The sequence below is a fragment of the Mycetomoellerius zeteki genome, unplaced genomic scaffold, assembly GCF_001594055.1.
Source record: "Mycetomoellerius zeteki isolate Tzet28-1 unplaced genomic scaffold, Tzet1.0 scaffold159, whole genome shotgun sequence".
In the NCBI taxonomy this organism is placed as follows: domain Eukaryota; kingdom Metazoa; phylum Arthropoda; class Insecta; order Hymenoptera; family Formicidae; genus Mycetomoellerius; species Mycetomoellerius zeteki.
The window spans coordinates 170,929-195,689 of NW_017256542.1; the positions used below are offsets into that span (position 1 = coordinate 170,929).

Below are 24,761 nucleotides of genomic sequence, written 5' to 3' on the forward strand. Positions count from 1 at the left end.
TCTTTCCCTCGTATCTGCCTCTGTATGCTCACCTGTGTTACGAGATAGATCTTGTAATCTAATAAACCTCAACTGATAAAACATAGCACGTAGTCACGCCGCGTGTCGCGATGTCTCTCGTGCAAGATCGCGGCTTTACTTCGCGACAGATTCGTGATGCGTCGTCATGTTCTACCAAAAATTAGGTGACCCACAAAATCTCACAGTTCTAATTTCGACGACGGATTTTTCGTTTGATTTGGAGTCCCGTTGTCAAACGGGTTCATAGACGAACGATCGCTTTGAGCATCACGATCGCTTGTCGAACATCGATGGAAAAATATCGCGCGGCACAACTATTGAGTATCGATTTCCCGCGAGTGGGTGCAATTATTGAGTATCGATTTCCCGCGAGTGCGTTTTAGTTATGCGCGCTTTCATTCGCGCGATGACGCGATGATGCATTTACGCGATTAAATTAGCCGGTAGCGCGAACGACGCAAGTTTTCACACTAAACAATCGACAATATACACGTATACTAACTCGGCGAAATTATTGACGCCGCGGCTCTCCTACGGCGACTGCTTAATTGAATTTCTTACTGGCACCTCATATCGACACAAGAGACCGTCATAAGCCCCAGTGCACGTCGCACAACGTCTCATTAACCGAAACAATAAACGTCAACGCGGTAGACAAGTTTAATTCATGGATAAATCTCTTAAATTGTATTAATGAAATCCTTTCGATTATGTTTAACTTTATAATAAAGATTTTCATTGTAATAAAAATTTTACGTTGCAATAATGAGTTTCCTGAGCTGAAATAATGCAAAATGAAACTAAATAATTATGGAGGTTTTATTTTATATGTAGCACATAAAAAATAGGTAATTATTTGAATAATTAATAATACTTCTGTGTTCTATTATGTTTCATTCCATATTTTTCGTATTTAAATTAAATAAAAGATAATAATATTGAAGAGGTGCATAATTTATAATAATCCCTGAGCTATAAAAAAATATACGAGGGGGGTTATTACTGAGAACATTATATTTAGGTTGAAAGTACATGCCGACGAGCATTGTAAATATACCGTTTAAAATTGCAAAGTAAAACGCTATTTTTTAGTTTGCCTTAATAATGGCGGAAAACCTTAAATTGTTTTCACATAATTATAGGTAATGATAGATGATTTAGTGTACGAATTATGCTACTACATTCTACATTCTAAAATGCGTAAATTATTCGGCGATAATTTAGTAGAAAAACGCAGAATAAATTGACGGTGATGCTGACTGACTGTAACTCACTGTAATTGTAACAAAATAAAATATATAAACCTCTGAAAGGCTCAATAATTTAACAATTTTACTTAAAAAGAACTTAAACTCGTAATAACAAAAAAAAAACTTTCTTTTCATTTAATTAATGTTTTTTTATTTGCTAAGACCGAATTTAATCGAGTCGCGTATCCTTGCAAATGCAGGCGTATCAGAACTGTTAATGCAATCCATTATGTATTATCCTAAGTCCAAATCATTGAGAGCAACGCTTCTATTGCAGTACATACCAAGTAATCTTCGAACAATTTCGATGGAATGTCAATATCGCAAAAGTCGGTCATGCCTCAATTTTGCAGGTAGCAAGCACAGACAACCGTAAGCTACTCGCAATTGACAAAGGCGAACTTGCGTATTCCTCTGAAGATTCGTCTGTAATCGCATTCGTTCGTGAAAATAACCCGAGAACTGGAGACTAAGTTACGAACGACAGCAAGGCAGGATCCACGAGAGCCGATTTGATATCGGCTGTCTGTATGCAGAATAAGGAATAAAGAATAAAAAGAAGGATAGCGTCGTCGATATCTCAATAATTTGATAAATTCTTATGGAAATTGAGTCGAAGGAGTCTGCGTGGTAGCTTTATATTCCAACAGTAGAGTTATTTCTAGCCACGTCGATAGAGTGCTCATTGCGACAATCGAGGAATGGGTTCTTGTTCAAGCATAATGTACACACCGTAGAGTTACACGGTATAATAAGGAAACAGACCGAGCATTATGTACCTTGCGCTTGAGGGTGGATTGGCCTTGAGCTCACTTCAGAGAATCCATAATTCGCGTTAGAATTTAAGAAAATTCTATTTATGATTTTATACAAAAAGCACAAAATACATAAAAATACATATAATGAGATATATATACACATATATCGAAATGTCGATATTATTTCGATAAATAATGAATACTTCACTACATAACCAATATCTCGTATCTGACAATCAAATATATCGCAATATATTAACGATATATTCTAGAACTTTAACTTTAAATAATAGATTCTTTAACGAACTTGAAGTTGACTTTTTCCTTTTTCTCATTTTAGAAAAATTTCAATACTTCCGTGTAAACAGATTTGGTATCTTAGAAGCAACGAGAAAAGTTCGCAATCAATTTCGTCATCATTATTATCGCGCGATCCGAGTTAAACCCTTTCGGTCCTCTTGCAGAGAAAGAACAACCAACTTCCCGATGCGATTAAAAAGTTGAACTAGGAAAAGCGTGGAGCGCCAAGGAGCCATTATAACAGTGTATTCTTCTAGATGTTACGCTCCTCCAATTCGACCCAGATTACCTGCGATCGATCACCAAAGTCGATATCCCGCGAGCCTTAATTCGTCCAGCGAAAATGGTGGAGCTGGGCGAAACCCATCAAAGTTAAGCATCGTTAGAGTACCCTCGTCTCCGGTCAAAGTTAATTTTGAAGTTGCTACTGTGGGTGAGATCGCATTCTGAGTTTTACTTATTCCATTCTGCGTTCTCCTCCAACACTATAAATTGCATTATGATCACATCGATTAGAGAATTATGCTAATAAATTGTCAATTTACATTCTAATCGTGTAATTGAAGGAAAATGTTAAAATGAAAGAAAGGAGAAAATCAAATACATTTTTATACTCTCTCTCTAATTGGATTACTTTTTTAAATAAGAAATTTTTTGAATGTGTCTTCTGCTCTAAAAATTTTTAATTTCTTATAAAGTTTATTTAAAACCTAGTTTACTTAAAGATAATTTTTTATTTATCTTTTTCGATAGATTTTATATTTACAATTTGTAAAGAGTTAAACTTCGTTACGATAGTTCGTTATCACATCGTTTAAAAATTTTTATTTTTATTTTCAATTTTATATGTTAACTTCTATTATATATTTATATATATCTTGTAAGATTTTTTTATCATCGAACTCGGATTCTCAGTTTATAGAATCCGAAAGAGAATTCCACAAAGGCAATGCAACAGGAAAAGTCCTAAAAAATGGATATGCCCTAAATTGGTAATGTAAAGTCATGACTTTGATGTATAAAAGCGGATGTGAGTTGATATGATCTAAAATGAAATTTGCTTGATAAATATAATAGCGTCAGTTCAAAGAATGGTAAAAAGAAAGAACTTAAATAAGTAATCTTTTTAATCGTTTGCAATAAGCAAATACAATTATGTACTCCCCTTCTCAATTGAACATAATTCTCTTGTATAAATTCTTTAAAAATAGTTCTGAAAATTCTAGAAATAAGTTTTAAAATATTACAACTCTGAATCGTATAATCGTATCTGACTTGCTGTAAAGTTGGTAAAGGAAATAAAATCAAGTTGCCGACACTTGTTATAAAATCTAAAACTAAATAAGACTGAATAAACAGACTGCTCGTTCGCGCGCACGAAAAAAAAACGAGCAAAATGAAAATTCCACGGCGCGTGTCTCGTAATAATTACAGTAATGGAGAGACAAAGAGATCTTCTGCCTAGGATGTCGCACGATGGATGGTAAAAAGAATGAAAAAAGGAAACGCAGAAGAAACGCAAGAACTGAAGAGCCGTTAAACAAAGCGATGCCAAGCTGTCACCTCTTTTAATCGTTCGTCACAAAGCAAGCAAAGGTACATCTATACCTTTCTCCAATTGAAACAAACTCGGTGACGCGGAACAACGACGAAGGAGGAAACTTACTTCACAAACGTCCGTTCATCGTGAAGCGAATCTGAATAAATCTGCATCTTTATCGATGTTTATTTCCCACTGAAGCATTTTATGAAACTAAACTTCTTGATTCCATGATGGGTTATTCGATCGAGGGATCATCAGAATCATATAGCAGATGATAGCGGCGTTGAATGCACTCGTGACATATTAACGAATTCGCGGAAATCTTTTAGCCCGATTAATCAAAGAGGATCGAAGAGATTAAAGATATCGAATAATAAGAGAGAGAAAAGTAAAAAAATTTCTCTCAGCGAAAGAGAATAGTCCCAAAGGATGAATTGAGCTCGCAGGAAAGCTTTTTTACGCTCGCTCGAATGGAAGGATTACACATCCTGGAAATCCTGTATGCGACAGAAACGGACTGCTGCCGTCTTTCGTATTCCAGACGATGCATACGCAAATATCATGAGAAAAATTACAGCGCGAGTTATGCGAGAAAAATTTTGTCGTGTAACTTTCCTACTAATATAAGTTTCCTTATCGTGCAAAAATTATTAACGAACCGTGAGTTGATTATTATCGGTTCTCAATTATGCAACTTTCTATAACTAAATTACGTTTTTTTAATGTAATTACAATACGTTTTCCTCTGACGGATATCCAGAGAAAACTCACGCGCGAGAGGACATTTATATTTCGAAAATGCGCTCCTTGTGCCTTGTAATTTCACCAACTATGACACAAGGGAATCCAATAGCAAACGAAAGCGAGATAGAAAAGGGAGAGAATAGATTGTCATCGAGTAAAGCCGTTATGGGACACTCAGGATTTTTCAGTAAACGTGTCAACTGAATGAAAAATTCGGTTCAAAGCTGCGTTTTCAAAGCTCACTGAGAATTCAATGCCAGAATTTTCTGCGCGTTGACATAATACGCTAGGATACGTGAAATCCACGAGAAGCATTCCTAACGAGCGGTCTAAAAATAAAACAAAAAAGAAGCTGTAAGAGATGAAGAAGAGAAAATGGAAACGAGAGGCAGAAAGAAAGAAAAAGAGACAGACAGAGAGACAGAAGAGAAGAGGAAAAGGGAAAATAGGAAGATAGAATCGGAATGAGGTTTCGATTCTGAAACAGGAGGCACGTTACAAAGGAGAAATTGGACCACGGCGAACTTGTTCGATAACAAATTTCATTTAGGGAATTATTCCGTTACATTTTCCATCCACGTTCTTAGCGATTTCACTTAAGCTTTAATGAGAATGCGCAGAACGTCGGTATTTATTTTTCATAGTTCGACATATTTGCTCGGAATTTGAAATGGGCTGGCTCGCGTATTTGAGAAGCCGTGGAGATTACGTCAGAGTCGACAGAGGTGAAAATGAAATTTTGCGAACGAATCGCCGCGCGTGTCCGCGCCGTAGACTCGTCGTTGACGAACGAGGCACGTTCCGGGATTAGCTTCTGCTTCGGGGATTACCGGACCTCTAGTCCCGGGATTCGCGATCATTAAGGATTACAGTTGATGACATCTTAATTCCGGACGCGTGCCGATATCTAGTTAACGGAGGTCCGCTACTAGGAACGAAAGAGCTCTGCTACTTACGAAATGTTGAAAAAGACTGGCCAGGAAATTAGACCGCGGGAGGAAATGAATGAGCTTAACTTTCTTTTCTCTCATTTTTAGTAGTTCGCCCGAACTACTGAGAAGATCATCAAAACTGGAATCATAAAGGCGACTTGATCGCACATGCGCGGTCAATTGAAAAATTGTTTTACACGTGAGCAGATAAAGCTTTTCCGATATTCTCTTGCAAATGGTGATTGCAGGACATAGCGTTTACATTGTGCAATTAATTAATTTCAGAGGAAATTCGATATTATTATATCACGCTATTCGCAACGATATTTAAATATTTATAATATAAAACATATTAAAACAACGTTCATCAACGGCAATCGAAAGTAAAAGACATTTTTCGAATTTTCAATTAACACGAACTTGGAAAGCTTTGACAATTTGTAAGAGCACGTAAGTTACGTCGCGTCTTATAGAGTAAGGAACTCTTTTGCCCGACGCAAAAAGGATGTCGTCGACGAGTCGGGAATATTTCAAACTTAAGTGGAGAAAAGCGGGCGAGCCGGATGGACGCTGCGCTGCAATAAAAGTTTGAGATCTCCATCGTGAAGTATAATAAAAAAAGCGGGAGAGGCGACGAATATATTGAAGTAAATTTTAAAGCGTTCGAAAGTAGTTAATGAAGCCAATGGGAAGACAAGAAATTTTGTTTAGATTGGTTAAATATTGCTTGTAAAATGCTGACAAATGTTTCTGTAAAAGGTGTATCGAACTTGGAAATAAGACGGGCGGAATCGGCACTTCAGGCAAATTGTCTCGCCAAACTTAAGATAATACGTTTCAATTATCGAGCCCGGCTTTATCGGGAGACTAAAGAAAGTATTGAAAAGGATTCCATAACGAGTTAGTTATGCAAGCGATCTATTACGGACGCAATTATGATATCGATTAAGTACACGAAGCCATCGCTATTTAATCTGCCTCGTCGAATCGAGTTACCCGTTGTATAAATATATAGTTACTGTGTGTGTATGTGTGTTTTTGTGGGTGTGTTTGTATAAGTGTATGAGTATACGTGCGAATGACAAATTCAAATCAACAGCTCTGTCGAGTGTTCGCATTTGTTCGCGACGTTTTAACTGGATGAGTGCTTGAACGTGTCGAGGTGACGCTCGATCGAAGCAACGATCGATGAGAGTCTCTTCTATTTCTCCAAGACGCGTCGAAACGATTGTCTCGAAGTAAGACACGGCATCCAATCGCGATAGAATGACATGGGATGCAAAATCAGATTCCGATCTTGTCTCGTACGACGAAACTAAAATGCCCGGAGTTTATCCATCGTCGTACTATCATCGTAAACTATCAGCCATCGTACGTTTCTTTCTCGTTGATGTTTATCAAGGTTTCGCGGAAGGCAATAACGTGTGGTGAACGAAAAGTGGAAGAATGTGAGTAAAGATGAAAATATATCTGCCGGTATGAAAGCGAAACGGTTGTATGGTCCATAAAATCTTTTTCACGCAATTGTGAAAAAATCGCTCAACGTTATCTGAACGTTGGCCACGTGTTTATGACAAATAAAAAAAAAATTCATGTTTATGACATGAGATACCATAAAAGCGACAAAGCGTTTGTACGAGGTAAACGCGACGTATTACTGTAATCCGTAATTACAATGTACATACTTAATAATTCATAATAATTTGAGAGAATTCATAAACGCGTGTTTAATAGCTGCTTCGTGAAACGTCGTCGAAACAGTATATGTACAATATATAATATTATATATATATATATCTCATGTGCGTGTGTTATTATGCCGCATTAATTACCATGCCAAAGCCAAATTTACAAGGGCATATAATCGAATGCTTTCCCCTGCAACGTTATAATCGCATTACACGCAAGTAACGCGAAATTATTACTGCGCTTTAGCTGTTACAGTGTGACACGTGGAGCGTCGCTTTGAGAAATGCATTCGCTTCTAAGTAAGGAGAAGTAATTTACAAAGTGGCTATCATAATGCCTCATATAATTAAACTAACTGGAATATGTCATTATTATCGTCATTAGTATATATATATATATATACTAATTTAACGTCAATATTAGTTTGTCATTATGTTTAACGTTCAGTAATTTCTATATAATGGTGTGATGCGACATCGCATATGCCTACTTGAAATCTCAATACAAAATATGAAAATTATTTAAACACTTATTCGATTATTTGAAAATCTTGTAATAATTGTTTGTAATAAACAATAATAATTGTTTCTATAAATTCTCACTTCGGTGAAACGTTAGATTTTAAATGAAGCCAACGAAGCAAAATAACCAATTACATCATCACGATATCAGGACACGTATTGAAATATGGAATGGGTCTAATCGGAATTATTCCGGTTTTTTTTTCTAAAAATATACTAGAAAATAATTAAACAATTTTGATCGGAATTTATTTCGAACAATTTCATAAAATGTCTCCATATGCATATATTTATAAAAATATATATATTATATATATTTTTTTTTTACCTTTATCTCTCAATTGCGCGAATAGATACTCGCCTGTGATTACAATCAAAACAATAACTTAAAAAATATTGGGAAACATTCACGAAACATTTTACCCAGTTATTTCCTCCCTCCCCTTCTCCCCCTCGGTTATTGTTATGTAGCCTCCTCTCTTATACATGTCCAAATCCACTTCAACACACGTAAATTTTACATTCACTCGCGCGTATGTACTGCGTGCTCCGGATCGAGAGAAGCCAAGTAAATGGACGTTTGCCGAGTAGCTTTTAACACGAGACAAAAGCCACGATCCCCGGAGTCGACGAGAAATTTCCCGATCAGCGACCGAATTCTGCTTTGGGAATCCGAGAGGGTGCAGATGGCACATTGTGCTCGAGTCGATGTCGGCAACGTCGGCTTGAGTAAATTGCTTCGTTAAGTCAGCACATACTATTTTATAATCGCGCTGGGACAATGGCCGCCATTTACAAAACAATTCTACCTATTTGTCTAACACAAAAATGATCTAATATAATATCTAAGTATAATAAATGTAAGTTGTTTCTTTGACATCACGATTTTACAGTATTGCATTATTAAATTTTTTACTTAATATCTGAAATCCCACTACGTAAACGAGATAATTTGACCAATTAAAAGTTAATAAGTTATTAATCTACTTGGATATAATTAAATCTTTATTCGTTATTTTCTAGAAACATTACTCCATTTTAGTTAAATCGGGATGATTGATCGATTCTTTAAGACTTCCTTTATAACTTTTGTATATCATTAAACTTCTTGTTATTTTCTTAATAGTGAGGATCAATACATTATATAGGAAAGAGGATGGTGTTATGAAACTTAAAATGCTAAATAAATAATAAACTTTAGAACGACACCGTATAGGACTTGAGGAACATACGATTTTAGGTATCCGGTCGCATAACCAATAAGATAACATAATAAAAAAATTAATAAATTTACGGCTTATTTTGAATATTTATTATCATTTTTCAAATAAATATTTCAATTTTGCTTGAAATTGAAAATAGAAATTGATGGCAATTAAAAAATTTTTATATAATTTCTATACACATCCTATTTATTTTTTTTTTAAATAAGAGGTATCAAATTCAATAGATGGAAAAGTAAGTAACATTGACCATTTGATTTTTAACAGCTTGCAAGTTTCCAATATCAACGAATATATTTAACATGAATCTATAAGAAACTTAATAATCTAAAGTAATAAATATAATAATTAAAGCACACTGTATGATAGATATTCAGAATAATTTTAAAGCAGAAAGAAAATGCAGAATAATAAAGTAATATAGAAATAAATGTAATAATTAAAGCACACTGTATAATAGATATTCAGAATAATTTTAAAGCAGAAAGAAAATGCAGAATATTTTTATAACTAAATCAAATTATGTTTTATTTTATTTCTGTGAATTGTGAAAATTTCATGCTACGCAATTGCGTTATATTAGAAACAAAGTCATATTTAGCAAATGTACGATTCAATTATCTCATTCAGTTATTAAATTATTGTGTTATCTTATATAAGGTCAATTAGTACTAACGACATTCGTATTTTCCATGTTACTCTTATGAAGATAACAACGTTACGCCATCGTTGTACCTCCCGAAAGTCGACCACAGTATTACATTTGCAAAAGGCAGGAAAAACTTGTTACAGGCCCTAACAACGATGGCTGTCACGCAGACAACCGTCGAAAAATATTCCATTAGTGAGGTCGAGCGTTGTCCGCCTTGCAATGAAAAAATGACGGTCTCGATTGTCTCTCGGTTAAAAAAAGAGAGATAGACGAGAAAAAAGACAAAAACAATAAAATTTTCGTCATAAACGAGATGCACCCGTTCATCGATCGTACTGTCAAATTGATTGTTTCACGCTGCATTACTGATTGTTTGCTTTGCTTGTATGTTATCTTCTGTATTATTTTATATTATTTTATATATGTCATATGCAAATTTTCATTATTTATATGTTTCATTATTTATATGTTAATATATAAATAATAACAAATGTTTAATATTTATTGCGTTAGTATTATTTGCAAATTAATAAATATTTAGTTTAGAGATACATAAACACATAAAAAGTTTCTCAATCATGTATATTCCAGTAAAGTATAAATGAGAAAAAATATATATATAAACAAAATGTATTACAACATATATAACAAAATATATAAATGTGTTTTTTGCATTTTGTAACCGCACAGATATTCATATGAAATTAATTTATCAGTGCCTCGCAACCACGAAACATTTTTATATATGATAGCCTGCCTGTTTCCATCGAATAGATTTTCCCGAGCGTTCGCTATTCCCAATAACGTACACAATTAGCATTCGTTATTGAAACCTCTGATTCCGTTGTCAGTGCCCAGGAGAGAGAGAGAGCTATGTAAAATTCAATATTGGAAGAATCATTATTACCGTGCGCTGCACAATGGCGTTTAGCATAATCCTTTAATCAGCTTTGGGGAGAATACTGAGGAGAAGGAATCGCTGATAGAGCGGTGCTTTTCAGGATTCTCTGAATTTTCTGAATACCGACAAAAAATAAATCATCTACTAATTTTTTTTTCTACGTTATTTAGAAACGTTTATTATAAACAGAGACCAATCGTTACGCGCGAAATCCCCAAATACCACCAACTTGTTCTCGATTTCGGCAAAAAGACCTTCACAACTTGCAGTCGTCTCAATTATTCTTGAGAAATCTCTAGAAATCCTCCGAACTTTCCAACATCCTCAAGGAGAGCTCATCGATCTTTCGAACGAAACCCTTCGACCAGTCCCCGATAAGAGAACTCTCCTCATGAATAAAGAATTATAGTATTTAATGAGAGACAAATGGGATTTTCTAGCCGTGCCACTACCCGATTGTTTTTTTATCATGACTTTTTATAAGTATAATAATAAAAATTTAATTTAAAATTTCGCGGCGATATATTTGAATATATTTTATAAAAAATTTTTTCAAAGATTGAGTTTTTATATATCAGCAACGATTCAAGAATACAAAGGCGTCTAGTTAGAAATCTCAAGGAGGTGGGAAAAATTGTCGAGGCAACATCGTGGAGTCAAAGCTATCGGGTGCCGATAGAGACGGCGGCAGCGACGACAACGACGACGACGACTATGGAGCAAGGATGTTGGCGGGGGTGGCGGAAGAAGAAGCCGCGGGAATAGAGGGTAGGTAGTTGGAAACCAGCAATTGGGTCTGCTGCCAGCGAACTGGGTGCTTGTAGGTGGGAGAAGGTCGCGGGAGGAGTGTACCAGAAGCCTGAAAACCGGGTCACCACCGGGTCACTGAGCTCCCTCTCTCGTCGCTGACAAATAAACCCGGGAAAGTACTTCTTCACATCTACGAATTAATTATAAATATTATTGGCTGACCCATGAATCGCCGCGATAAACAATTTCTCAATCGGATACCGTGGTTAGTCCTGTATATCGAGAACAAAGATAAATATTTCGAACAATGGCTCGGTAAATTATTTTGATTATTGTACTTCGTTGTGCTTGTACAATTAATAACTGTATATATCATTGATGATCATCTCGTACAATGGCCATTATTGATCTATTAAATTTTTAACACACGCACACATAATACTCGAATATGATTTTGATAAAAATCCTTGCGCTGTATCAGAATACGATACAGTTTCTTTTTAAAGTCTATTACTAAGTAAGAGGCGGAACGACGTACATTTTAAGACTTGATTGAATTCATTCACGATTACCTTCGCGTGTACTCTTTCATCTCCATTCGAGACGTTACTCCGTTATATTTTGTGTGAAAGCAGGCTTTCAATTTCGATTCGACTCGTGAAAAGACCATTCTCGCTTATTCAAACGAGAAAACGAATTTCTGTGGAAAAACATGCGTATAGCTCGCGGTGGCTCGATAGACGGATCTATTTTCGAGTTTATTGTCTGTCATCCGTATCGACGACGACGGGGAGTTTGGATTTAACGCTGGCCAGTGGTATCGGCAACGACGAAAATCGGATTTCCGTTACCGATAATAACCATTGACCATATCCATATCGAATTCGCAGATTTACGCTCAGTATATACGCGGTGCAAGAAATAATATGTTTAATAATTCAATGTTGCGTTGAAACGAATCGATAGCGCGTAATTCCTGGCGATGATAATAGGTACAAGAAGGAATTTTTGTCAATTCGCTCTTTTTGTTTCTATCTTTAAATTAAACTTTTATTATGCTGGTCGTTAGTAGTAACTGCAATGGTCTGCCATGGACAAGTAAGGTGGGATCGAAATAGGTCGGAAACAGTTAGCATCGTGGTCTCGATTTTTCCACAAGAAACGTCAAGAACGTCGTTACAGATAAAGAGATAACCGTCCGTGCAGAATCGATTCTGCGGTTGTATTAATTCTGGATTCTTAAATACTCACGTGGTGTATGGTAGAATGTTGTACAGATTCGCGAGTCTCTTTTGTGATTTACTCGTTTTATTTTATTTACAAATTTGTAAATAATCTTTATCTCATTATAATTCAAATAAGTTATATAAAAATTACGTTTGCATTTTGCAATGAATACACAAACGACTTAGTTTCTCTCATTTTCAAACAGCTTTGCTGGCTTTCGTGTTTTAAATATTCTTCAGATATTAAAAAAAATATTTTATCGCTTATCCGACAGGTAAATTAATGAATAAATAGATAAAAGAAGAAAGCCATTACTTTGCTTCCGTACATATTACGAAGTCCTCGCTCGCGCTGAGAATTTCTGCCTCATGAATTGAAATAAAATAGTCATACTCGGATCGAGTCGCGTAAATTAATGATCGGTAATTGGTTAGCATTATCAATCATTTCAGCGAAAGAGCTTTACGATGTTTGGCTGACCTTTCTCGACCCTCTTTATGATAAAAAATACAAACGACATGGGAATGATTCGAGTGAAACCGATGCCCGAAGAGTATCTCGGGGATTATCAAGTTCGCCGCTGCGTCACGTCGCGTCGGGATCAGTAGAATCGCCTCGCGGCAAGTCGGACCGCACGAGTAAAGCTAGACCTGTAACGTTATACCGTACATGTATCACGCCTCCAACGTTACAAATGATGGCACATTACTACGGTGTTACAGCTACCGGTCGTCATCCGTTGCCGCCCACGAGAGCGTAGATTACGATACACCTTACAATGTCGACATTACGCGGATTATCAAACGTGCCGAGATAACCGAGATAGCGAGGACGGTAATTCAACGAGAGCATGAAATATCGATTCGGATAAATGATGATTATGTATAGCGGTACGACACTAAGTTTGAGAGCGGAAAATACGATGAAAAATCATAAACCGTGAAAAAACTATTATGGACGAAAGCTCGAGAAAAATGCCATCTTTCTCGTAGAATTATTTTCTCGTATAATTATCATTAACTATCTTTTTTCCTCTACGGATATTAAAATACGTGCAGCTTAAAATAAATTCTTCGTAGTAATTATTAAAGTTCAGTCTCATTTACCGGGGATCAATTATATGTATATATATGTAAAGAGGTGACTCCGAGAGACACAGTAAGAAACGAGATCTTTATCGAGGATTAAAAAAAGAAAGAGCGGAAGGGCATGGGTTATTATAAAGAATTTTTAATACGATGAGAGAAGTGATATTAGACTATCGCTCGCGCTGACGGGCGGTCGGGACAAAGGGCGTTTACTCCACTTTTACGATAAATTGCTCCTTCGGAAATCCATTTAGCCGTGGGAGAAACGGCGCTGCTCTTTTCCAGCCGGGCCCGATAAACGTATTATCGTTTTTCTACCGTTTTCTGCGAAGCAACGATAAAGTCGAAGTAACGCAACGCGGCTCACACGTGATACAGACGTGTGGTACAAGTGTGTGGTAAACATGAAATTAACACTCTTATCCGTCTGTCATCACCTATGCATCCCTCGGCTGCACACTTCGCTATGTGGCATGCACTTTTCTGTCGCTTGCACGTGCTCTCACATCCGACGTTAAAACGTTGTTCAGTAACGCGTATATATCCTTTGTTACGCAACGTGTGCACAGCTGGTGCTTGTTCACCCAAGCTGACTAGTACTCGCATTATTAAATCCTTCTCACGTGTCCTTTGAAATTCTCTCATACGTATTTCTGAAAAAAAAAAAGAACAAACCAAACCGACCGCCTGTTCCATTATATAATTTATTCCATTCCGTTATCTCTCAGTACTTTACCGCTTTGATTGTAGCTAATCCGCGATAAATCGCCGCCTTTCTAAAATCCTCCAAGATTAATACAAAGGGAATTACGAATGTGGGCTAAACAGAGTTGTGTTCGCTAATCTAAAATCTTATTCAATCTTACCTAACAGATCCGTTTACACGTTGAGAAAGATAAGTTGTTATTAGAGCAAAATGGATTGATCAGTTATTATTGCGAATCATTTTTCATTATTTGTCAATGTAACAAATAACACACGGTTTACAATACAAATCATATTTGCTAAATCGTTGTTTGTACCTTTTGCAAATAATCAGTATTGCTAGCAAATAAAAGTCTATCCAGCACATACATACAGTTGGAATAGCAAATTAATTAATATCAATCTCCATGACAGAAGAATCTTGGACAACAAATCAAAAGTAACAAATCATATAGATATTCGTTTTCGGTACCAACATTTGTTGTTACTGTATCTAAAAATCATTTGTATTTTTATATAAGTACTGATAGTTTGTTAAATTAACGAATTTTTTTTCTCAGTGCAGATGCCACAAATTCCTTGTCCTAAAATTCCATAACTTTCCCCTGATTTCTAGACAAATTTTTGGTTAAAATATTTGTATATCATTTTTTATATGTATATCAATTTCATAATTTTCCCTGACTTGCAATATTTTTAAATTTTTATATTGACTAAAGCGTTAAATATTTTGATGAAAGAGCAATTTAACATATCTATTATAAATTACTATTAATGCTGCTGACACTGCTTGCATTTAATTGTTAAGTTAGTAGTATTTTAAAACTACGTAAGTATGATGTACGCATATCAAACCTCCTTAACATCAAAAATTTTAATTCTCCAAAAAATTTTACAAAACTTTTTGATTTTTCTTTCATTTTCTTGATCGTTTTCAATTTCCCTGACATTTCCCTGATTTCCAATTTTACAGCAACCCTAGTTCATTTGTTCAACGATGAATACGATAACGTGCTGTTTGTCAATTTATTTAGAGATCGACTTGACAAGGATAAATTACTATGACGCAAGCAATCGGCCGTCGTAATCGTCGATCGAAGTTTCCTTAATCGCATGTCAGGACGTGAAATTCCGTACGTAATGTCCCGCAGTTTAACGAGGCTAATTAGAAGTCGCATTAATCGTAACGTTCGCCTCATCGACATTCACAAACACTCCACACTTGCCAGATTGAAATGCTGGCACATCCACGTTCGTAAAATTAATCGATCGAGTAGCTTTCCAAGGATTTCACGGACGCATCATTGGGTGCGTCGCAGACTATTTTTTTCCTTCGCATACAATACGCAGAACATAAATGTACGAACAATTGTTGATGACAATCGCCATTCCGAGACGAGAATTTGTCACCATCCATCACTCGATTCCGGATACCATTCTCTTGACATCCGAAACAAGGGATATCTCCCTGAGCATCATTCTTATGATCCGCTTTCTCTTTCTCTTTCTCTCTCTCTCTCTTTCAATTATTATTATTTTTATCCTTTATTATTATTTCTTATTATTTTTGTATACAAATCACTATACATTGTAAACAACAATTAATTTGTAAATAGCACTAGGAAAAAACTTAGTGCCTTCAGCAAAACTGTTTAGTTGAGGTATTTTTAACAGCAACCAAATATTTTATTCATATAACAAAATATTCAGTTGCTTTTGCAAAATAATTTCTCTGCTTTGTAAATAACAAAAAATATTTGTTTGTACCAATTTAATTCGCATAAAACTAGTTTTATTCGATATACATATTTTAACCAAAAATTTTTGTTTAGTACATTTCATCCAAATTTTTGTTACAACAAAATTTTAGTTCATAGAAAAACATTTTTCCTGTGGTGTGATGTAAACTAATGTATATCTTGTCTTATAGCGCTTGAGAAGATTTTCATTCTAGAGCGTTCAATGAATTGCGATATTTATCTATCTATCTATCTATCTTACTTTCTTTCTTTTTATCTTGACGTCATTGCATATTCATGATTTCCATGTCATGTAAATCCGTGTGCAGTTTCTGTTTTCTACATCTTGATGATCCAAGCACGTAAGCACACAGGACAGAAGAATACGCATGAATGCAAAATAAATCCAGAAGAATCGAAACATCAACATCTGCATTTTAAAATAAATGAACTGGAAATGCCAAATAATTCTGAATTTCATTTTGTTTTTCGAAGATTCATCCATCAATAGAGTAACCGACGGACACATCACGAGTCTTGTAACTCCGGAGCCGTCATCCATCGTGTGTGCCGCTAAGTCTCCGCGATGTGGAAATTCACGGTTCAACGAGCGAATTCCAAAATCGTGCTTCCGCGTGCACTTTATTTTGCTTCTCCCGTGGTTTATTTTCTTTTGCTTCTCTCTCGGGGGACGCGTTTACGATCGGCCGAGATTCACAGTGCTCCGATATCGTATCGTATAGATGTAAACAAAAGCAACGAAGGAAAAGAAAGTGGGCCACTCAGCCATGAAAACGAGGTCAAAGGCCATTCGTCAAAATTGGCATTCGTCGCAATCGTGCTCGGTTGAAGGCGAATAAAGCGCTGGCGAATTCCTTACGAAGATATTCGATCAGAAACGTGAGACTAATATTATGTTAGCGCAGAGTCAAGTAAGACACAATAGAGGGAATATCCCAGGAGATGCACGGAGAAACTATAATTTTGATTATTCGACAAATTTGCAGAGGGACATTTGATGATTATCTATGCGACGAGTCAAAATAAATCGTATAATCACAAGCAATTGTAACGTAAACATAAATACTAAAAATATAAATAAATAATATGTTAAATCTTTCTAATATAAAATAATAAATCGATCGTTTAAGATTTCATCTCGATATCTATAAACAGTAAAGGAAGAAACTCGATCGAGTGTGAAGAAATTATCAGAGATGCGGACATGGAACGGATAAAAGACAGAATTTCAAAGAACGCTCTGCAGATCTCAAGTATCCCGTTTAGATCATTCGACCATTCATAAGAGTTTAAATTTTTATGTCTTTGCTCAAAAAGATCACGAAAGATACAAAGATTATTTCAAGAAAACGGTAATGTGTTGAATTTTTTAGCATTTAGCAGTCGCTTTGGCTATCGTACAGAATTTTTGGGAGAAGAAAATAGCTGCCATCTTAAAAAATTGAAATAAAATATGGAGAAAATATTGTAATAAAGATTATAATAAAATTTTTTCAACGTTATGAAATTGCGATATTTTTATTTAAAAATTTTACATGTTTTAACACTTTGGAAAGAACTAGTTCCCTTTTCTCCATTCACGCATTGTGATGAGACTCTGTAAAGCCCATACCAGACAATTATAAGCAAACAGTATATGTTTAAAAAAACATTTAGCCGAAATATTTTTTATATTATACATAAAAATGTTAAATAGACATCAATAACATTAAATATATGTTTATTAAAATGTCGAAGTGTCTCGTACAAAAACAGTATTTTAAACTAGTAAAAGAAACGCTTAATAAACATTACAAATGTCATATAAACGTTTTGTAATGTTTATTAAATATTGTAGTTTGAAAAACGTATCAAACTATAAACGTTTATTTTTTGGTTGATATGTTACACGATTTCTTATTTATTAAACGTATTTTGAATTGTGTTGTTTAGGATGAATTACTGACTACGATTGACAGTCGCTCGGTTTCTATTTCAGCCAATCACGATGCAACGAGTCCGCCGTAATTGACTAAAATAGAACCGAGCAACCGTCAATCGTAATTGCCAACCCATACGGGTTTAAGGGATTCAGTCGAGCGAAAGAAAAACATAGATAAAGTGTGATTAGGAATAAAAGGAGAACGGTAAGTTTTCCTTCTTAATGGGATATCCATGGTAGTATAACGAGTCGAAGGAGGCTTTTACGTTCGAGAAAAATAAGCTCTAATTCATTCAGGATAGTAGTCGCTCGTGCGGCCCCAAATCGTCGTGCGCAGCGTGATTACAATGCCATCGCTCTTTGACTTCCCTTACAGCCACTAACATACCACTATATTATCACGTGAAAGCCATAATCCTTACTTTTCGCAAAATTTCCTTTCTTGGAAATGCGTTATCAATTCAAGAAAATTTCTAGAAAGTAGCAGAGAGATATCGAGGAAGAACCTTCTGCGCAATATAAGAAAGAATGAAAGAACTTTAAGAGTAAACCTAAAGTTTTATATACGTTGCATGTGTTGCATAATGTAAAAATCTGGAAGACCTCTTTTAGATTCCACCTTATTTCTTCAGTGTGCGCATTTTGAGTAATTACAGTTATCCTTTCGCCACGTGGCTAAAAGAGTCAAATGCAAAAGCGCCTAGTTCTTTGGCGAGGCAATAAAATGGAAGAGCGCACTCTCTAGCACAAGAGTTAATAATGAGTCGCATCGATTGAATTACGTGCAAGATGATTTCAATTTTCCGATGCAAAAGAGATTCGCTATTCGATAGCGATAGCTAAGCGTGGGCAAAAGGAAACGTACAAAGAGCATCAAAGTAAAAGCAATCTTTAATATTACAAGGAAATGCATAATAATTGTGTCATTTATAAGAAAGTTAGTGAATACATGTCGTAAAGAATACGTGAATTGCAGCTTTAATAAAAAAAATTTTCGTGACGAATAAGGATCTGAGTACAAGAATTGTCGTAACACTTACTTAGACTTAAGTTGTAGACGTAAGTAACACATAAGCTTTCATGTATAACGTACAACTTATTGCCGTGTCTCCAAGAGACGGCAATAAGTCGTATATGCCACACGCCAAAGCTTATGCGTTACTTACGTCTACAACTTAAGTTTCTAAGTCACTGTTACGACAATTCTTGTGTTCAGACCCTAATTCGTTAGAAATCAATTAATTTGAGAAGCTGTTTAAAAAACAGTTTAAAAAACAATGCATTTCTAGTATGGAAAAAAGGAATGTTTCAGTTACGACGTACTTCGTATCTTCCATTCTTTTATACGCGATTTGACGAAACTCTTGTTCCACTCTGCAGAACAAACGGATATCCGCAGAACGGAGTTTACGAGCTTATTTCCATTTACGAATATTCATTCCGCGCGTCTTCGTGCCTGTCATTTTACTTTATGTACTCTACTGTGGAAGTTAATCAAGTACTGATTAAAGAGCCTGCCTAATTAGAGAGCTCACCTGAGAGCTACTGTAGTACGTTTATGTCAAATCGGATTTTGATAACGCCAACGTTTATATCACTTTTAATGTATTCATGAAACAATTCGAGGATGTGCAACAATGATTATTGCAATTACTGTGGTATTTATACGATCTCTTTTAAAATGCGAAGTCCAAAGCTCAAAGTCTTTCCGGAGGTTTAATTCGTCGTTCTCATAATTTCTAAAATTAAACTTTTCTGTAATAACGTCGCGCCTACTGTCCTTGTAAATTTCCTGGGGATTTCAAGAGATTTGAAAGTGAGAAGGAGAGAAAAAGAGAGGAAGGCACAAAAAGTAATAAACGTAATTCTCTCAGTTAAATAGTGGCTAATTCCTGGAGATAGAAATTTAAGAGTACGAGATACGCCATAAAGAATTCTGCGAAGCCGATCGAGGAAATTATCCACGCGAGAGTGAACGACACGCGCAATTAAATCTACCGCATATTGGAACTGAACTACATCAATTAAACAGAAATCGAGATAAATCGATGTCGATTCCAATACGGGACACGTCAGCGCATACATCGTTGCACGTTGCACACTGTTACCTCGCGAGGATCTCGGAATTATCATGTGTGGATGTGTGATGTCGCGATCGCGTCGAGGTTGGGGCATCATTCAAATACACCGCTGCGACGGAATTCAATTTACGAAGAACTTGGATTATCAATTTTTTTCCGCCATTATTTCTATGCATAACTGATGAACCTTTAAGGGTTCTCGATAGAAATATCTGCCGCTGGTGATTTTGAATTAAAACAACTACGAGAACTGTGTGTGTGTGTGTGTGTGATACGACACGTCACTGGTTAGACGTATCGTTGAGATATCAAGCATGAAAAATGGAAAACATGCAACTTATATGCATTGTACTGCGAGCTTTCAAAAAGCTATATAGAGAATATACATATATATAGCGTCCAGTAAATCGCGGTATAACCAGCCAAGAAACGCTGATTCACAAATACAGAATAAATTCTTTCGAAATTGAAAGAGATAATATTTGAATAATATCTAAATCGTAGTATCTAAATCGAATATAATTATTGCTGTTAAAATATATTCGATCTCCAAAAGAGGATGTTAAAAAGGGGCCAATTTTTGCCCAAAAAAGGTATAAATAAAAGGAATAGTATTTTTTGTAGATTTTGATCTTCCTGCAATTATTAAAAAGTTCGTAGAGCTTGGACAACACTTCAAAAATTAAAAAAGGTACGAACTTTTTAATAATTTTATCGTATATTCAGGAGGTTAAAATCTACAAAAATCACTATTTCTTTTACTTACGTCTTTTAGGCAGAAATTGGCCCCTTTTTAACGCTCTCCTTATCGTTAATTGTAAAACGTAGGAGAAGAAAACTTTCCTGCGCACATGCATATCATTTCGACATGCAACGCACACGCACATATTTGTTCCGTGTGATGAAGATATGTCGTCACATTCGCGCGTCTAGCACTTAAATTGAACCCGCATCCCGCGAAATTTCAGCCGACACTTCGGTAAAAGCCTTTCAAGACTTTCAAAATGGTGCGCGGACGGAGATGGCATAGGAACGTCGGAAACCAGAATAAATTTCAGAATGCGGTTCTCTCTTTTTTCCGATGCATCAGTCCGATTCTTTTCCGCATCGTCTTCTCCCTCGCGATTTCATCGAACCGCTTTATGACATTTGCGATACTCGCGGAGTGTATGAGTGAGTGGAGTGAAGAAATTTTCGATAGGTACATTGATGACGACAGAATCCTGTCCAGAACGTTATGCGACCGTGAGAAAGAAATTATTTTGCATGAAAAAATAAGTTATAGAAAATATTAAATTGTAACGTAGCATAAAATTTTTATATATTATTTAAATATATATGAAAATAATTTTAATTTGAAAAATAACTTATAGCAACACACACACACACACACACACACACACACACACACACACACACACACACACACACACACAAATCACAAATATTATTTTTTATTTTATGAACAGAATAATATGAGAAGTTTTGTATTATTTTATAAACAAAATGACATAAAAGTTTTGGATGTTTCAATAGCGTTGAGAAATTTATCTTAAAATAAATTATATAAGTTTCAATATGACAGATATTATAGTTATTTTTATTTCAAAATTGATTTTATTAAAAACGAAACTTAATATACGTAAAATTTTATATTCTCAAATTTCCACTTTTTCATACAAAATCACTATTCCTTTTCGATTGTATATCACCGATAATAGGTAATTGTACTATTGTTAAAAATCACAGAAACTAAAACTGCTATTTTTCATGTTTAGTAAATTCGCAAAGGATATGTTTCAAGTGGAAAGGCAGATCCCTCGGGTTGTGAAATTTATTCACGTTCATTTTTGATGTATGTTCACCTACCGCGCAAGATTTAATACGAAAGTCGAAGGGACTTAACCCCTTGGAGTACCGACGGGTGTGCGTCTCCTGGGCGTTCATTTAAATTCTTGCCGCGCCGGCAGCAACTGTGTGTTGAGATCCTTCCTATGGTGAATACATTATCAGAAATTATTTAAATGATATGGAAATTATTATAAATATTTTATATTATTATAGTTGTACTCTGATCCAACAATTAAGTTTACAGGCATATCTTTTCTTCTCTTTCTCTTTCTAGAAATACAGAAAAAATACAGTAAATATATATAATTCTTTATATCTCTGTTATATAAATTTCGTTCCGATATCGAGTAAATTAAATAACTATTTAATAAGATGATCCTTCTAATATATTGAAAATGTCAAGTGTGATATTTTTTGTAAGTATAGAAAAACAATATTGATCTTTTTGTTAAATAGAATTTATCAAAAGAAATTATAAAATGTCATAAGGTATACGTCGATATATTTTTATCTCGATTTACGGAAAAAAAATTAGATCCTCTAAGATAACATACTCGCTTTTGTTACTCGACACATTTTCATTGTACGCGTTGATTTTTTCCTGCCACCTTCTTTCTCTTCTCCTAATTAAAAAATTACACAAAAAGATGCATTTTATTAATGTAAAAAGGTACTGAAAGTATTATATTTCCATTTATATTTACTTAGCTCCGTAAAAAATCAGTCAAATCGTTATCCAAATCACTGGCCTAAAAAGTAGAGACTTCAAGCTTTAAACAATTTTTTGTATCATTTCATTATGATTATTTTTAACAAAATTACTCTCTTGAAAATTGCCTATTTTGGAGGGCAGAATAGGCGATCTCTGAAATATATATCTATATATGTGTGTGAATATGTATCTGATTATTATTTTCTAATATAAAAATTTTAAATTATTTATTTATTATACTTATATATATATTTATATTTTAATAAATGACAAATTTGCCTCTTATTAGTGATATTGTATTATATATCGCCAACAAGTAAATTTGTCATTTATTTAAATATACATATATATACTTCTTTTTTTAAAAGCAACTGGGTGAAATATAATGCAAATTACGAAAGGGTTAACGTATTGCGCACTAACGGTAAGCGAACTTTTCATCCGAACAAACTTGCTCACCACGAGTTCGACAAACGGCAAAGTTCCGAGGCTGTGGTAAATCGAGGCTCGAAATGCCGTATAATTTCGCAACTCACGAAAACCTTTCATCTCGCGAGGAATTAATTTATACGAACGTTATCGGATGAAGCCGAGCCCTTCTCCCAATGCTATTCGGAGGGCTCGCGATGGAATCCCTGACTGAATTGAAATTGTTCACGGATGAAATTCCCGAGGTGTGTTCTCGAGCTTCGGAATCGAGCCTTAACAAACTTCAAACAGAAACGCGAACGGGTGCTCAAACTTTGTCCGGACTGATCGGACAAAGTGCGACGATCGGAGAAGAAAAATTGCCGTGACCATCCCTTATCCACCCGTTGCGAGGAATTAGCGTGATTAATTACGAGGTCGCTTTTTGTTGCTCGCGTTCAGGTCGTTGAATTGATCCGAGTGTCTCTCCGCAGCTGACGCACGCCCTTAAAAGGATATAACCTAGCTGAGCAATGTGTGCTCTTTGACCGTCATACACTCCTTTGCCACCATACATAATATATACGCTCTATGACAATGGACGGCAATGTTTAATACCGTACAGTTATAATCACAATTGCAATAACGACATTAAACTGCAATGGTGATTATCCTTTTTCCTGTCTCTCTAACCGAAGAGAACATAACTCTTTTATCCATATTAAATTTCATAATTTAATATGGATACGCGCGCAGGAGATGTTTAATATCGTATGACTACAGTTTTAATTACAGTGCTGCTCTAATTCTGATTGTTACATCAGTAATTATTCAGAGCCGCCCGTTAATCACGGTTGGATATAATAGTGGGCAAAGGAGCCAGCATTTTGCACGTGGTAATGTCAAATGTGACTGATCAATATAATGTGTAATCAGCAAACTACTCTTGTACATTGACTCTCGCCCAAATAAAGATTTCTTTCTTTTATACTCGTCTCCATTCACTACATGTACTTTTACATTTTTCCTCACTATTACATTAATTTACATTAATTTATCGTGCTCGAGAACGAATTGCAATCAGGATATACGACCACAAATGCTATAAATACCTTCATTCAATGTGTGTGAGCAGGCACGTACAGTGAGTGAGAACTTTAAACACGTTGCCTTCTACGTGATTGCGACCGACGCTCCAATCAGGAGCTAAGAGAACATCGTTGATTCTCGGTTTATTGGCGTGCGTGCCGACGATGTTACCGTCGATATGAAAGTTTCGCGCTCTTTCCTCGTGGGAAACGAGATCGATGTTCTAAAAGAAACAGCTATATTTGATGGTCGCCGTGAATTCCACTGTTCTTAATGAAGATGATAATTTCGGCTTTTATCCGATAATTTGATTATTCTATTATTATACCAATTTTGTGTTTTAGCTTAACAATCATCATCAGTAACTGTCTCGTGTATGATTTCGTATGTATATATGTATAGTATATTGAATAAATTATTTAAAGTGATAAATAGAGCTAATTTAAGAGAAAATGATTCTAATGTTTCTGAAAAAAGTGATTTTAAAGAAAATATTTGAAATATACGTACATAAAAATTGCATGAGAATTCTAAAAGGATATTTAATAGGTACAATACATATTTCTTGTAAAATATTGTCATTTTTAAACATATTTCAATTTGTGTGTGTATGTGTATGTGTGTGTCTAATAATG

The 24,761-nt window shown here is 35.2% G+C and overlaps 1 protein-coding gene across 1 annotated transcript in view; it reads right to left on the reverse strand.

Annotated features, from left to right (window-relative positions):
- LOC108721115 (uncharacterized) overlaps window positions 1-24,761 on the reverse strand; it is a 44,157-nt gene that overhangs the window by 18,746 nt on the left and 650 nt on the right. The gene's annotated exons all lie outside the window — the stretch shown is intronic.